Raw genomic sequence first — 10,372 nt, 5'->3', positions numbered from 1 at the left:
GGGGGTGGGGTCGGGTGGAGCGTCCGCCGGCCACAGCCTGCGCGCCCGCCGCGGCGCCGGGGAGGGGGCGTCCGCGCGCCGCTCGCCCTGCTCCACCGCCGCACCCCGACACCTTTCCCACCTTTTTTTTGCACCTTTTTCCCAAGAAAAGATCCCTTTCCCCAAGAATTTGGGTCTGGGGCACCCTCTTCAACAGAAGCCGCAGAACCCGCGTAGACTCAGACTCCCCCCTCCTGGTTCCTCTGTGAACACACCTCTAATTCAGACAAGATCCCCCCCCTTCTCTGGGCGGCCGCTCAGTGCCCCGCACCCCACCCCGCCAAACCCCTGGTTGCTCTGGGCTGCAGCTCTATCCCCCGCACCCCTCTGCTAGATTCCTCTCTCCCCTGTAACCAACTTGGGCTTCCAGGGGTCGGGACCGTCGGGACATCTTAGCGACCCCTGTCCGCCCTTCCCAGGCAGCGTCCTTCATCCCACTGCTGTGGCCCAGGATGCCAAAGAAACCGCCAGGGCGTCCTCTCTGCGGGCAGGGAGTACCACACTCTTGAAACGTTTCCGCTTGCCCCTGGCTAGGAGAAAGCAAGCGTTCACCACATGTGTCTAAATCTGTATGTTCGTAACACCATCTGGGGAGCGTGCTTCCATGTCCAAATCCCAGTCTTTATATAAAATAGGCGGGCGCCTCAGCCAACAGAGCTGTCTCTGGTTCTTGCCAGCCCTCTCCACCCCTCCCTGAGCGGCTCCTCCGTTCCCTGAAAGGCTTTCTCCCCTAAGGGGAGAGTCCTGGGTGGGTGGTGTCCGAAGAGGTGAACTGTCACAACTGAAGGCCTCTGAAAGCCGCCCCTCCCAGGGGCTCACACATTCACTTTTAAAAAGCTTATTCCAGGCCTCTTCTCTGCCAGCCCAAAGCCATCACCCTCCTGCCTGCCTCCACCTGAATTTCCATTCGTGAGCTTCGGAATGACAGGATCCACTCCAGCCTGATAAAGCGTTCTGTGATTATCCCCAGGGAACTGGCTTCTTAACCTTGCCTATTCTGCAACTCACGGTTTAACCTTCACAGCTGGGTGGTAGAAGTCTCTAGGAATTGTGAAACATCAAATTAACAAACACCGCTGAAGGAGCCCTTTAGGTACAGAGCCGGTATTCCCTGATGCAACAGACACTCCGACCTGGGATGGCTCCGACGAAGGCAGTGATGGCTACTGGGGTCCTCGCCGAATGGCCAGTTCTCCCACTTCCCAGGGCACCCCCAAACAGAAGCACCGCTGGGAGTATTTTGGTAAGCTGGCTGTATGGAAACTTGGTTGTCTCATTTCAAAACAGTTGTGGAGCCCAGAAGGCATCGGAGGATATTGTTTTAAAATCTTGACTTGATCCTGTAAAATTGATCCCTTGTCCCAAGAATTTGGGGGTCTGGGGCAGGAAGAGGAAGAAGAATGAGGTAAAGACATGTGAACACTTATCCTTTACAACCTAGGAATAAAAATCACAGAAGGGAAACAGAACTTGAAGTCAGAGTTAACAACATTAGGATTTGCAAGGCAGCTTTTACTTTGTAAGTTTTTAAAAATGTCAATCATACTTCTTTTGGCATTTTATAAAGAAAAAAAAGAGAAGAACAAAATTTTAACCCCACAATAAAGAGATCCTTTAAGTATTCAGCATTGTTTTAACACAGAAGTTACAGTACTCTCTAGACCAAAATAAAATCCTCAGAATGCAGGACTATGCAGCCTGCCGTCCTGCTGTGCAGTTTGCACACTGCACAAAGCCGTGGAGCTGTGGATGGGGCTGAGGTCCACCAGAGCTCCGCTCACCAAACCCTTTTCCCCAGGGGGCTGCATGGAGGGGGCCTCTTTGAATTACCTGTCCAAAGGGGGCTTTTTTGGGTATTCACATGAAAGTGACCTACAGGCCAGCTGTACCCTTGATACTAAAGATAAGCCCCCAGAACTGCAAACAAACAAACAAACAACAAATACGTAATTGCATGAACAACAGAATGTGAAGCTTTGGCTTCACGAACAAAGAAAAACAAGTTAGGTCTCATCTCCCAGAGCCCTGCCTGCTGCACATTGGTACCATTAGCAGGGCTCCGCAATCGTGCTGCATGATTCAGAATGACTGGCAGCCTTCACGGGTCAGGAGGAAGGGGATGGGCAGAGCTAGGGAGGGGCTTGGCCCACTGCCTGCTTCACATCAGGTTGATTTCAATAGGCTTTGACTCCTTAAAAAAAACTGTATGAAACCCAAGAACTACTTCCCCCTACTCTCTTACCCAAACTCTGGAAATGAGTCATAATATTAGAAATGGCTGGGCACAGGGATCCCTTCAGCCATGCTGCATTCATGCAGAAATTCATAGGGTAGTTTTCCTCCGTCTTGAAGGAGGTAAAAATTTTGCTCTGCATAGCCCCCAGGGCAAAAGTCTGCAAGCAGATGAGAGGCCCCCCGTGTTCTAGAGTCCGGGCCCCAGGCCTCAGGCCCAGGTCTCAGGCACCCACGGATTGGAAGAATTACTATGTGATCAGGGTTAGCTTGATTTAATTAAGCACTCAGACTAGACTGTATTTGTTCATTTATCTCTTCCATTAGACTAGAGGCTACTTGAGGGTAAGCACTGTTCTATTTTATGTTGTAATCTCAGCACCTGATCTGGTACCTGATACAAAGGAATATCTGCTGAAGAAATGAGTCAAAGGTCAGAAAACTTTGAGCCCCCTGTGGAATTTTTCTTGAGAAAGTGTTTTTAACACATAAATATTTCTTTCTGATTTCCTGAGGCTAAATTGAGCAATCCAGACACATCGCAGTGTTAAGAATATGTTTGAACATATCCTTTGGGTTCTGAACTCATCTATTGACAGTTGAACTTGTCACTGAGAAAAGAGTATGAACGTTTCACTTATAGGGCATTACTGGGGGGAAAAAGGTAAAATTCTACAGTTTTCCGACTTTGATTATACTAGATGGCTTTCTTAGTGCACGATTCTGCTACATTTCCACATACATTGAGCTTATAAAAATATTTTTCTTCCTAAAAGGACTGGATAACGACAAATATGTCTGTTTTAAATATACTACTTGACGTATGCACATACATTAGCTCATACGATTCTCCAAGCAACCTGGCAGGTGGATTGAGTGAATGCCACTGTTTAACAGTTCATAGAAAAGGGCATGAGCTCCTTTAAAGGATCTGTCAGTGGCGATGGCAGTGTTAGAGGCTTCTAGACTTGATCTTCTAATTCCTGTTTCGATGTTGGAATAGCCCACTCTAGAAGTGAGAGCGTGAAGTGTTCTATATGTATCACAATCATTTGTTGACGGATCCTGCCACTGACCAAGAAAGTTTCAAACATTTGTTATCTTTACCAGTGATTTGCAAAAGTTTTCACCGGAACAAGATTTTAACTCATGCTTTCCTACCATCTGTTTCCCATCCCAGCAGTGGCTGCCATGTTGGCCCGATGGCGAACTACAGAAAAGGGGAGGCCACCTTTCAGAAGGTGGCGTGTTACCGGTCACTTGTTATCCTGTTGTGGGGTGAGGGAGGGTAAGTCTGAAGATAAGAATGGATAGTCAAACTTCCCACCCCACTCAAGAAAAATCTCTCTTCAAAGACATTGCACACTTCAGATGGGTTAACTACACCATCGTTTGGATTTTACCATATCTCCGTACTTATCCTGCTCTTGTCTGAAGTGAGATTGGCTCTACTTTTCAAATGTGAGCTGTGTTTGGAGAGGTAGGAGAAGCGATCCTGTGTCTGGGCCAGCCTGAGTCAGGGCTCAGGGTGTAGGTCTCTCTGGGAATCCTCTACAACCAGAGGCCAGGGTCCCAGGATGTGAGGGGACAGAAGTTAGGACAGTCAAAAAGAAAGCATGGCTTCTTTTGCAATCTTGCCTAGCATCCTCAGATTGTCTAGTTTATAAAGCTCAATAACCATTTAACCCTGACTTAGGAGAATCCAACGTTCTTGAAGGAGCTGGGCAAAGCTGATGCGTCAGGATGTCCCTAATAACAAACTTTAGAACACCAACAACTTGGAAGTAACCCAGACATGTATAGTAGGGATTGGTTAGATAAACCTCCATCACCCCTAAGTGGACGATGTATGCCGTCATCGGAAACTGGGTTGTGAAGTCTATTTGACAGGAGAGGGATCACAGGAGAATTTGTCATTTCCCCTCCCTTGTCATCACTCACCCCACGTTTCCTCAGGGAATCATTCCCTCTCCCACTCAGTCCCTGTGTTTGGTCTCCACTGACAGTGGGGGGTGTGCTTGAGACAAAGCCTGCTGATGAGAGCAGCACCTTCCCCAACCAGAGGGGTGAAGCCCCAACGGGCCACCCAGAGCCAAGGGGACTCAGTTCTTGTTGGAACTGGTGGGAAAGAGGGGGCTTCTTTCCCCCGAGATGCAGGCACCAGGGACCACTGCAGAAAGAATCTGCGGGAGAATAGGGCCAGCCTCCAGGAAGGATTGCTGAGGGCTGCATTTGAGCACCTGCCTTTTCAGTTACCCAGTCCATAAATTCCCTTTGTGGCTCAGCCAATGTGGGTTGGTTTTCTGTCATTGTGAGTGTACAGACACTCACAATATATCGCTGAGGTTTCAAAACATTATGTTCCACCTGAGGCTTTTTTTTTTTTTTTTTTTTTAGTGCATACCATATATTTTTGCATGTACACCAAAACTTATGGGAAGAGACATCAAATTGTTTACAGTGTTATCTCCGGATGGAGGAAGGACAGGGGATTGTATTTTATTTTTTTATGTCAAATTTCTAATTTGATTTTAGACAACCATACATTATTTAAAGATATAGTAAACAAGCATTGCTATTTATAGAGATAAATTACTGGAGGAGAGGCAAACCCCAGAGCTCTGGTATCCATAGCTTCTGGTCTCATCAGCTGCGGTGATGCTAGACATCTGAGAGATGTGGCCCTGGGCCACCCTGAACCACTTTATAAGTGCTAGTTCTTCGTCTTCTGTGATCTCACAGCCTTGCTCATTTTTCCGTAATAATTCTTAACATGGTAGGAGTTCATTCATTCATTCATTCATTCTATTAAGCACCTCTTCCCTGGTGTCAAAGATATAGAGGTGAAAGAACAGGGTCTCAGCCCTCCTTTGGTGGGAACAATTACTCTACCACATGGAATTCTCTGCAGGAGGATATGCTGCATCTCCGCCCCCTGCCCCGTGCCCCTCTGACCACCCAGGCCCCCAAGGGACCCCCTGACAGAAGATGGGTTGGCAGCTGTTGGTGCCAAACCTATGCTGATCCCAGGAGCACCTGCTAGGTGTTGCACTCCAAGCATACCCAGGGACCCTGAAAGGACTTGATTGTGAGGGGATGGAGGGGCAGCTGGCGAAGCCATGGAATTATATCATGTTTTCTCGCTTTCATTTTTGTCATCTTCCAGGGGCCAGAGAAAATCTCTCATCATCTGCCCAGAAACAGGAAGATCGCTCTTGCCCATATAAAGAGGGCATAGACTTTCCTCCATTCTCAGGGCAGGTGGCCTTCTAGACCAAACATCCTCCACCTCATGTGTTCTCAGATCGCTGGGCTCTAGTCAGCATCATTAGCTTTTAACAGATTTATTGAAGCATAATATACGTGCCATAAAATTTCCTGAGTTTTAGGTATATAATTCAATGACTTCTGGCAAATTTACAGTCATGCAACCATCACCATATTGAGTGCCGACCATGTCTATCACCCCAGAAAGATCTCTCTTGCCCTGCCCCTCTACGTTCACTGCCTGTACCCATCCCCAGCCCCAGGAGACCACAAATCTGCCTCCACATATTCCGTTTTTTCCAAACATATCCTATAAATAGAATCGCATAATAGGTGTCTTTCTCACCTAGCTTCTTTCACTTAATTCAGTGTTTCTGAGGTTCATCTATGTTGTGAACATATCAGTATTTCATTTCCTTTGTATTCGTGGATGGTTTTCCATTCTACGGATCTTCGTCAGTTGATGGACATCTACATTGCTTCCACTTTTTGGCTATTGAGAACGATGCGGTTATGAACATTTATGTACATGTCCTCATGTGGACATATGTTTTTGTTTTACTTGAATGCCTAGGCATGGCATTGGTGGGTCTTATGGAAAATTTACGTTTAGCTTAAGAAACTGCCAAATTGTTGTAAAGTGGTTGCATCACTTTATATTCCCATCAGCGATGAACAAGGGTTCCAGGTTCTCCCTGTCTTGCATTAGTGAGAGCCATTATAGTGGATGTAATGCAGCACTTCGTTGTGATTTTAAAGTGCATTCCCCTAATCAAGACTCTTCATTTTTATTTTCAAGGACGAGAAGTGGCCTACAAGGCGGTGACTGTGCCTTCTTTGTCATGCAAGTAGGTCCTTTGATGATAGAATCACGTTTTGGAACCCGGAGTCCGGGTCCTCTCTTCTTTGTGGCACTGCCTGGCTTGGGGTCGTGTAAAGAGCCTACATTAGAGAGGAAACCATGGCTTGTTGTGGATCTGTCAGTGGAGCTGAAGAGAAAATGGAGCACGGTGTCCTTTGCAGGTGCTCCAGAAATTCAGCTCTGGGGAACACAGGACCACAGTGTTGTTCTTTGGTCTTAGAACACTGGCCATGCTGGTCAAGGTCAGCGAACTGAAAACCTACAGACACTCAGCATTATTCTCTATACCGTTTTGAATGTACATCCGGAACCACTCACTGCAGTCTTTGCTGTGCTATGTTGCTGATGTCTTTGTTCTTTGTTAGGGTTGGCCAGAAATCCCTGCACAAAAGGAATCACTGTGTTCCTCCCAGGGCTCGCCTTGGTTTATAAGCCTCTGGGGTTCCCTAACCACCTCCAGTTGAGCCACATGGTTTGGGACAAACTAGGAAATGTCAAACCTTTTTTGGCCTCTCTTCTCGTATTTTCATTTCGACTCAAGACACAGCTGCTTGGTTGGGATTTCCCTCCAGTGGAAGAGGAGGGATGGGAGTAACCTTGCAGATGCCGGTCCTTCTCCGTCTTGCCCGGCGCCCTTTTTTGTTGGCACTTTATACGCAGCGCCGTCTTCATGTGAGCACGTGTGAGAGATCCCTATGGAGCCCATTCCATTCACATGGAAGCACCTCACAGGGAAAAAATGGATCATGCTCTTTGGCAGTGAGACGCTCACACAAGGGTCCTTAGCAAAGGGGGACATTCCAGAATTTGTTATTTCACTTTTGGCAAATGACATGCAACTCTTTGCAGAAGAGCAGTGTTCCACCGTAAAGCAAGCCCGGAATAGTCTGCGGCTTTAGCTGCTCGCCTAATTAAGTGGGTCTTTTTCACCGCCGATGAAAGGAGAAGGCTCTCAGCTCCCTGATGGGTCTGAGTTGCTAAAATCAGAGAAGCCGAAATGCCTTGGCTGAGGCTACTTTGCCAAATAAGTGTCCTGAAAATACTGGTAATCCTGGAATTAGATTCTGTTACACAAAATGTGTAACATTAGATTCTGTTACACAGAATATCAGCACAGAAGCCTGCGTGGCAAATCGCCCCAATTTCCCCTCACCCTCATTAATCCTGGCTCTCCAAAGTACCAGTGAAATCTAGCAGTGGCTTTCACATTATTACATAGAAAAGGTTGTGCCACCTGAGCTCCACTCCCCAGAAAGCATCTGATGGCCTGGCTCGTCTCAGATAACTTCCACCTTCTCTGTTCAGGACACTCCTCCGGGAGCCTTAAATCCACCAATGATGTTACCACTGTCTATCCCGTAACCTCCTAGTCCAGAAACCCAGGGCGATCCGTGGTCCTGCCTCTCTCTCACACCCAACACTGGATTTTTTTTTAAAACTAGACTAATTTTTAGAACTGCTTTAGGTTCACAGCAAAAATGAGAGATAGGTACAGAGGTTTCCCAAGCCTGCACAACCTCACTCATTGTCAACAACCTGCCCCCGCCCCAAGCGGTACATTTGTTACAATGGATGGACCTATGTGGACACTTCAAAGTCACCTAAAGCCCGTGGTCTACATGAGGGTTCACTCTCAGTGTTGTGCATTCTGTGGGTTTGGACAAATGGACAAATAATGACATGTATACACCCTTATGGTATCAACCAGGGTATTTACACTGCCCTAAAAACCCTCTGTGCTGCATCTCTTCATCCCTCCCTCTCCCCAGCCCCTGCAGCCACTGATGTTTTTACTGTCTCCATCGTTTTGCCTTTTCCAGAATGCCGAGAGTTGGAATCATACCTTATGTAGCCTTTTCTTATTGACTTTCACTTACTACTCTGCATTTAAAGTTCCATCATGTCTATTCATGGCTTGATAGCTCGTTTTTTTTAAACACTGATTAATATTCCATTGTCTGGATGGACCACAGTTTACTTATCCATTCACCTACTGATCCTCCTCCCCTCTCCCCACCCTGCCACTGTCCACACACCTTTCCGCGGCGCCTATGTGGTTGTGTGTGTATTTTACAAATCTGGTTCTTCCACAAACCCAGGGACTTCTTGAGGGAAAAGCAGTGTTGTGTATCCTGAATTCCTCAGCTTCCAGCGCATGGCTCTGAGCAGATCCTCAGATGTCAGCGGGGAGAGGTCCCACCAGCTCCTCTCATTGACCCCAACCTTGAGATTCAGAATCAGAAGAATTTCTATAGACAATAAACTTGTAGAAGACAGCATCCCAAAAGATGCTAAAGGGAAATGAAGCAGGTTCAGAAGTTGGCTAAAGAATCACAACATTGTTTCTACACTGTTCCCACGGATGCTTTTGCACAAACACGACAGAAACAGGAAACTTTCTCATTGTTTAAGGTCTCCTCTTCATATCTCACCACCAGCTACAATTTTTACAGAACTAAATAGAGCTTTTAAAGGGGCAATAAAGGGAGCCACAAGATGCCTCTCTAAATCAGCAGGCACTTTAATAAGTTTTCAAGATAATTCTGGCACTGAATCAGTGAAAAATGGAGAGAAATAGTTAAGGATAATCTATGAAATTGGCTCATAAATAGGTTGATGGTATTATGTATTTTTCTTTGGTGATACTATTTTTTAATAACAAAACAAGTGCCTGAAATATATAGAATTCCCCATTAGAAAATATGCTTTTTTTATTGTGGTTAAATATATAACATAAAATTTGTTATCTTAGCCCTTTTTAAGCATGCAATTCAGTGGCATTAAGTACATTCATACTGTTGTGCAGCCAGTCTCAGCATCCGTCTCCAGAACTTTCTGTCTTCCCAAACTGAAACTCTGTGCCTGCCAGACACTAACTGCCCCCTCCCCCAGCCCCTGGCAACCACTAGCCTACATTCTGTCTCTGTTAAGTTTGACTAATTGAGGTACCCCATAAATAGAATCATACAATTTTTGTCCTCTCGTGTCTGTCTCATTTCACTTATGTCCTCGGGATTTATCCATCTTGTAGCACATGTCAGAATTTCCTTCCTTGTCAAGGCGGAATGACATTCTGCTGTGCGGAATAGCCCACACTTTGCTAATCCATTCATCTCTCTATCGACACCTGGGCGGATTCCACCTCTTGGTTCTTATGAACGATGCTGCTATGAACATGGGTGTACAAAGATCTGCTTGAGTCTCTGCTAGAATACAGGGTTGTTAATAAAGAAAAATACTAAGCAATAATGAAAGAGAGCCTTCTGATAAAGCATAGTTGCCTCTATGAAGTCAGAAAATCTACTCTCTACAAAGCAGAGTATGGCTGTTCTGAGTGCAACTAACATAGATCAGTGGTGTTTTCTTTAAAAGTAACAAAAACTATATTTTACACGTTTGCCAAGGTACAGGATTACTCAGGATGAAAATCTCCTAGGACAAATGCCAGTCAATGCAAGTAATCAAGTACTTCTAGCCCAAATAAAAGCTGCCTTTCATCCCTGTGGGCCAATTAGCTCCACATGGTCTTCACCCCACTCCCTCGAGGCCAGCCTTCCTCCCACACTCCCCAGTCTCCCTTTCCAACCTCACTGCCAGGCTTTTCTCATTCCATCATGTAAGTTTTTCCCTTATTCGCTCCCTCCGCCTGCCAAATGCACTTATCCTTCTTCCTTTGCAGATTGCAGTCCTAACGGGAAAGGTTTGCTGAGTTGGTCTGTAAGCCTTCTGTGCCCTTTCACAACACTGTTGGTTGTAGATCATAAATTCCAAGAGGGTGGGGAAGGCACTGGTTTTATCTGCTCTGAGCTGGGGAGCTGCCCCCAGGTCCTGCTCCTCTGGAAGCAGGGAATGGAGGGGGACATCTTAGAGTGGGTCCTGGCCCCCCATGGCTTTGCTGCTTCTATCCTATCAGAGGTGAACATCTCACCAGGTAGTCACATCACATATTTCCAGATTTCCAGGTGCTATCTT

Source organism: Mirounga leonina, unplaced genomic scaffold (assembly GCF_011800145.1).
Source record: "Mirounga leonina isolate KUSES-001 unplaced genomic scaffold, KU_Mleo_1.0 Mir_93, whole genome shotgun sequence".
NCBI lineage: Eukaryota > Metazoa > Chordata > Mammalia > Carnivora > Phocidae > Mirounga > Mirounga leonina.
The sequence above is the reverse complement of the archived record's forward strand: the minus strand, read 5'-3'. Positions refer to the sequence as shown.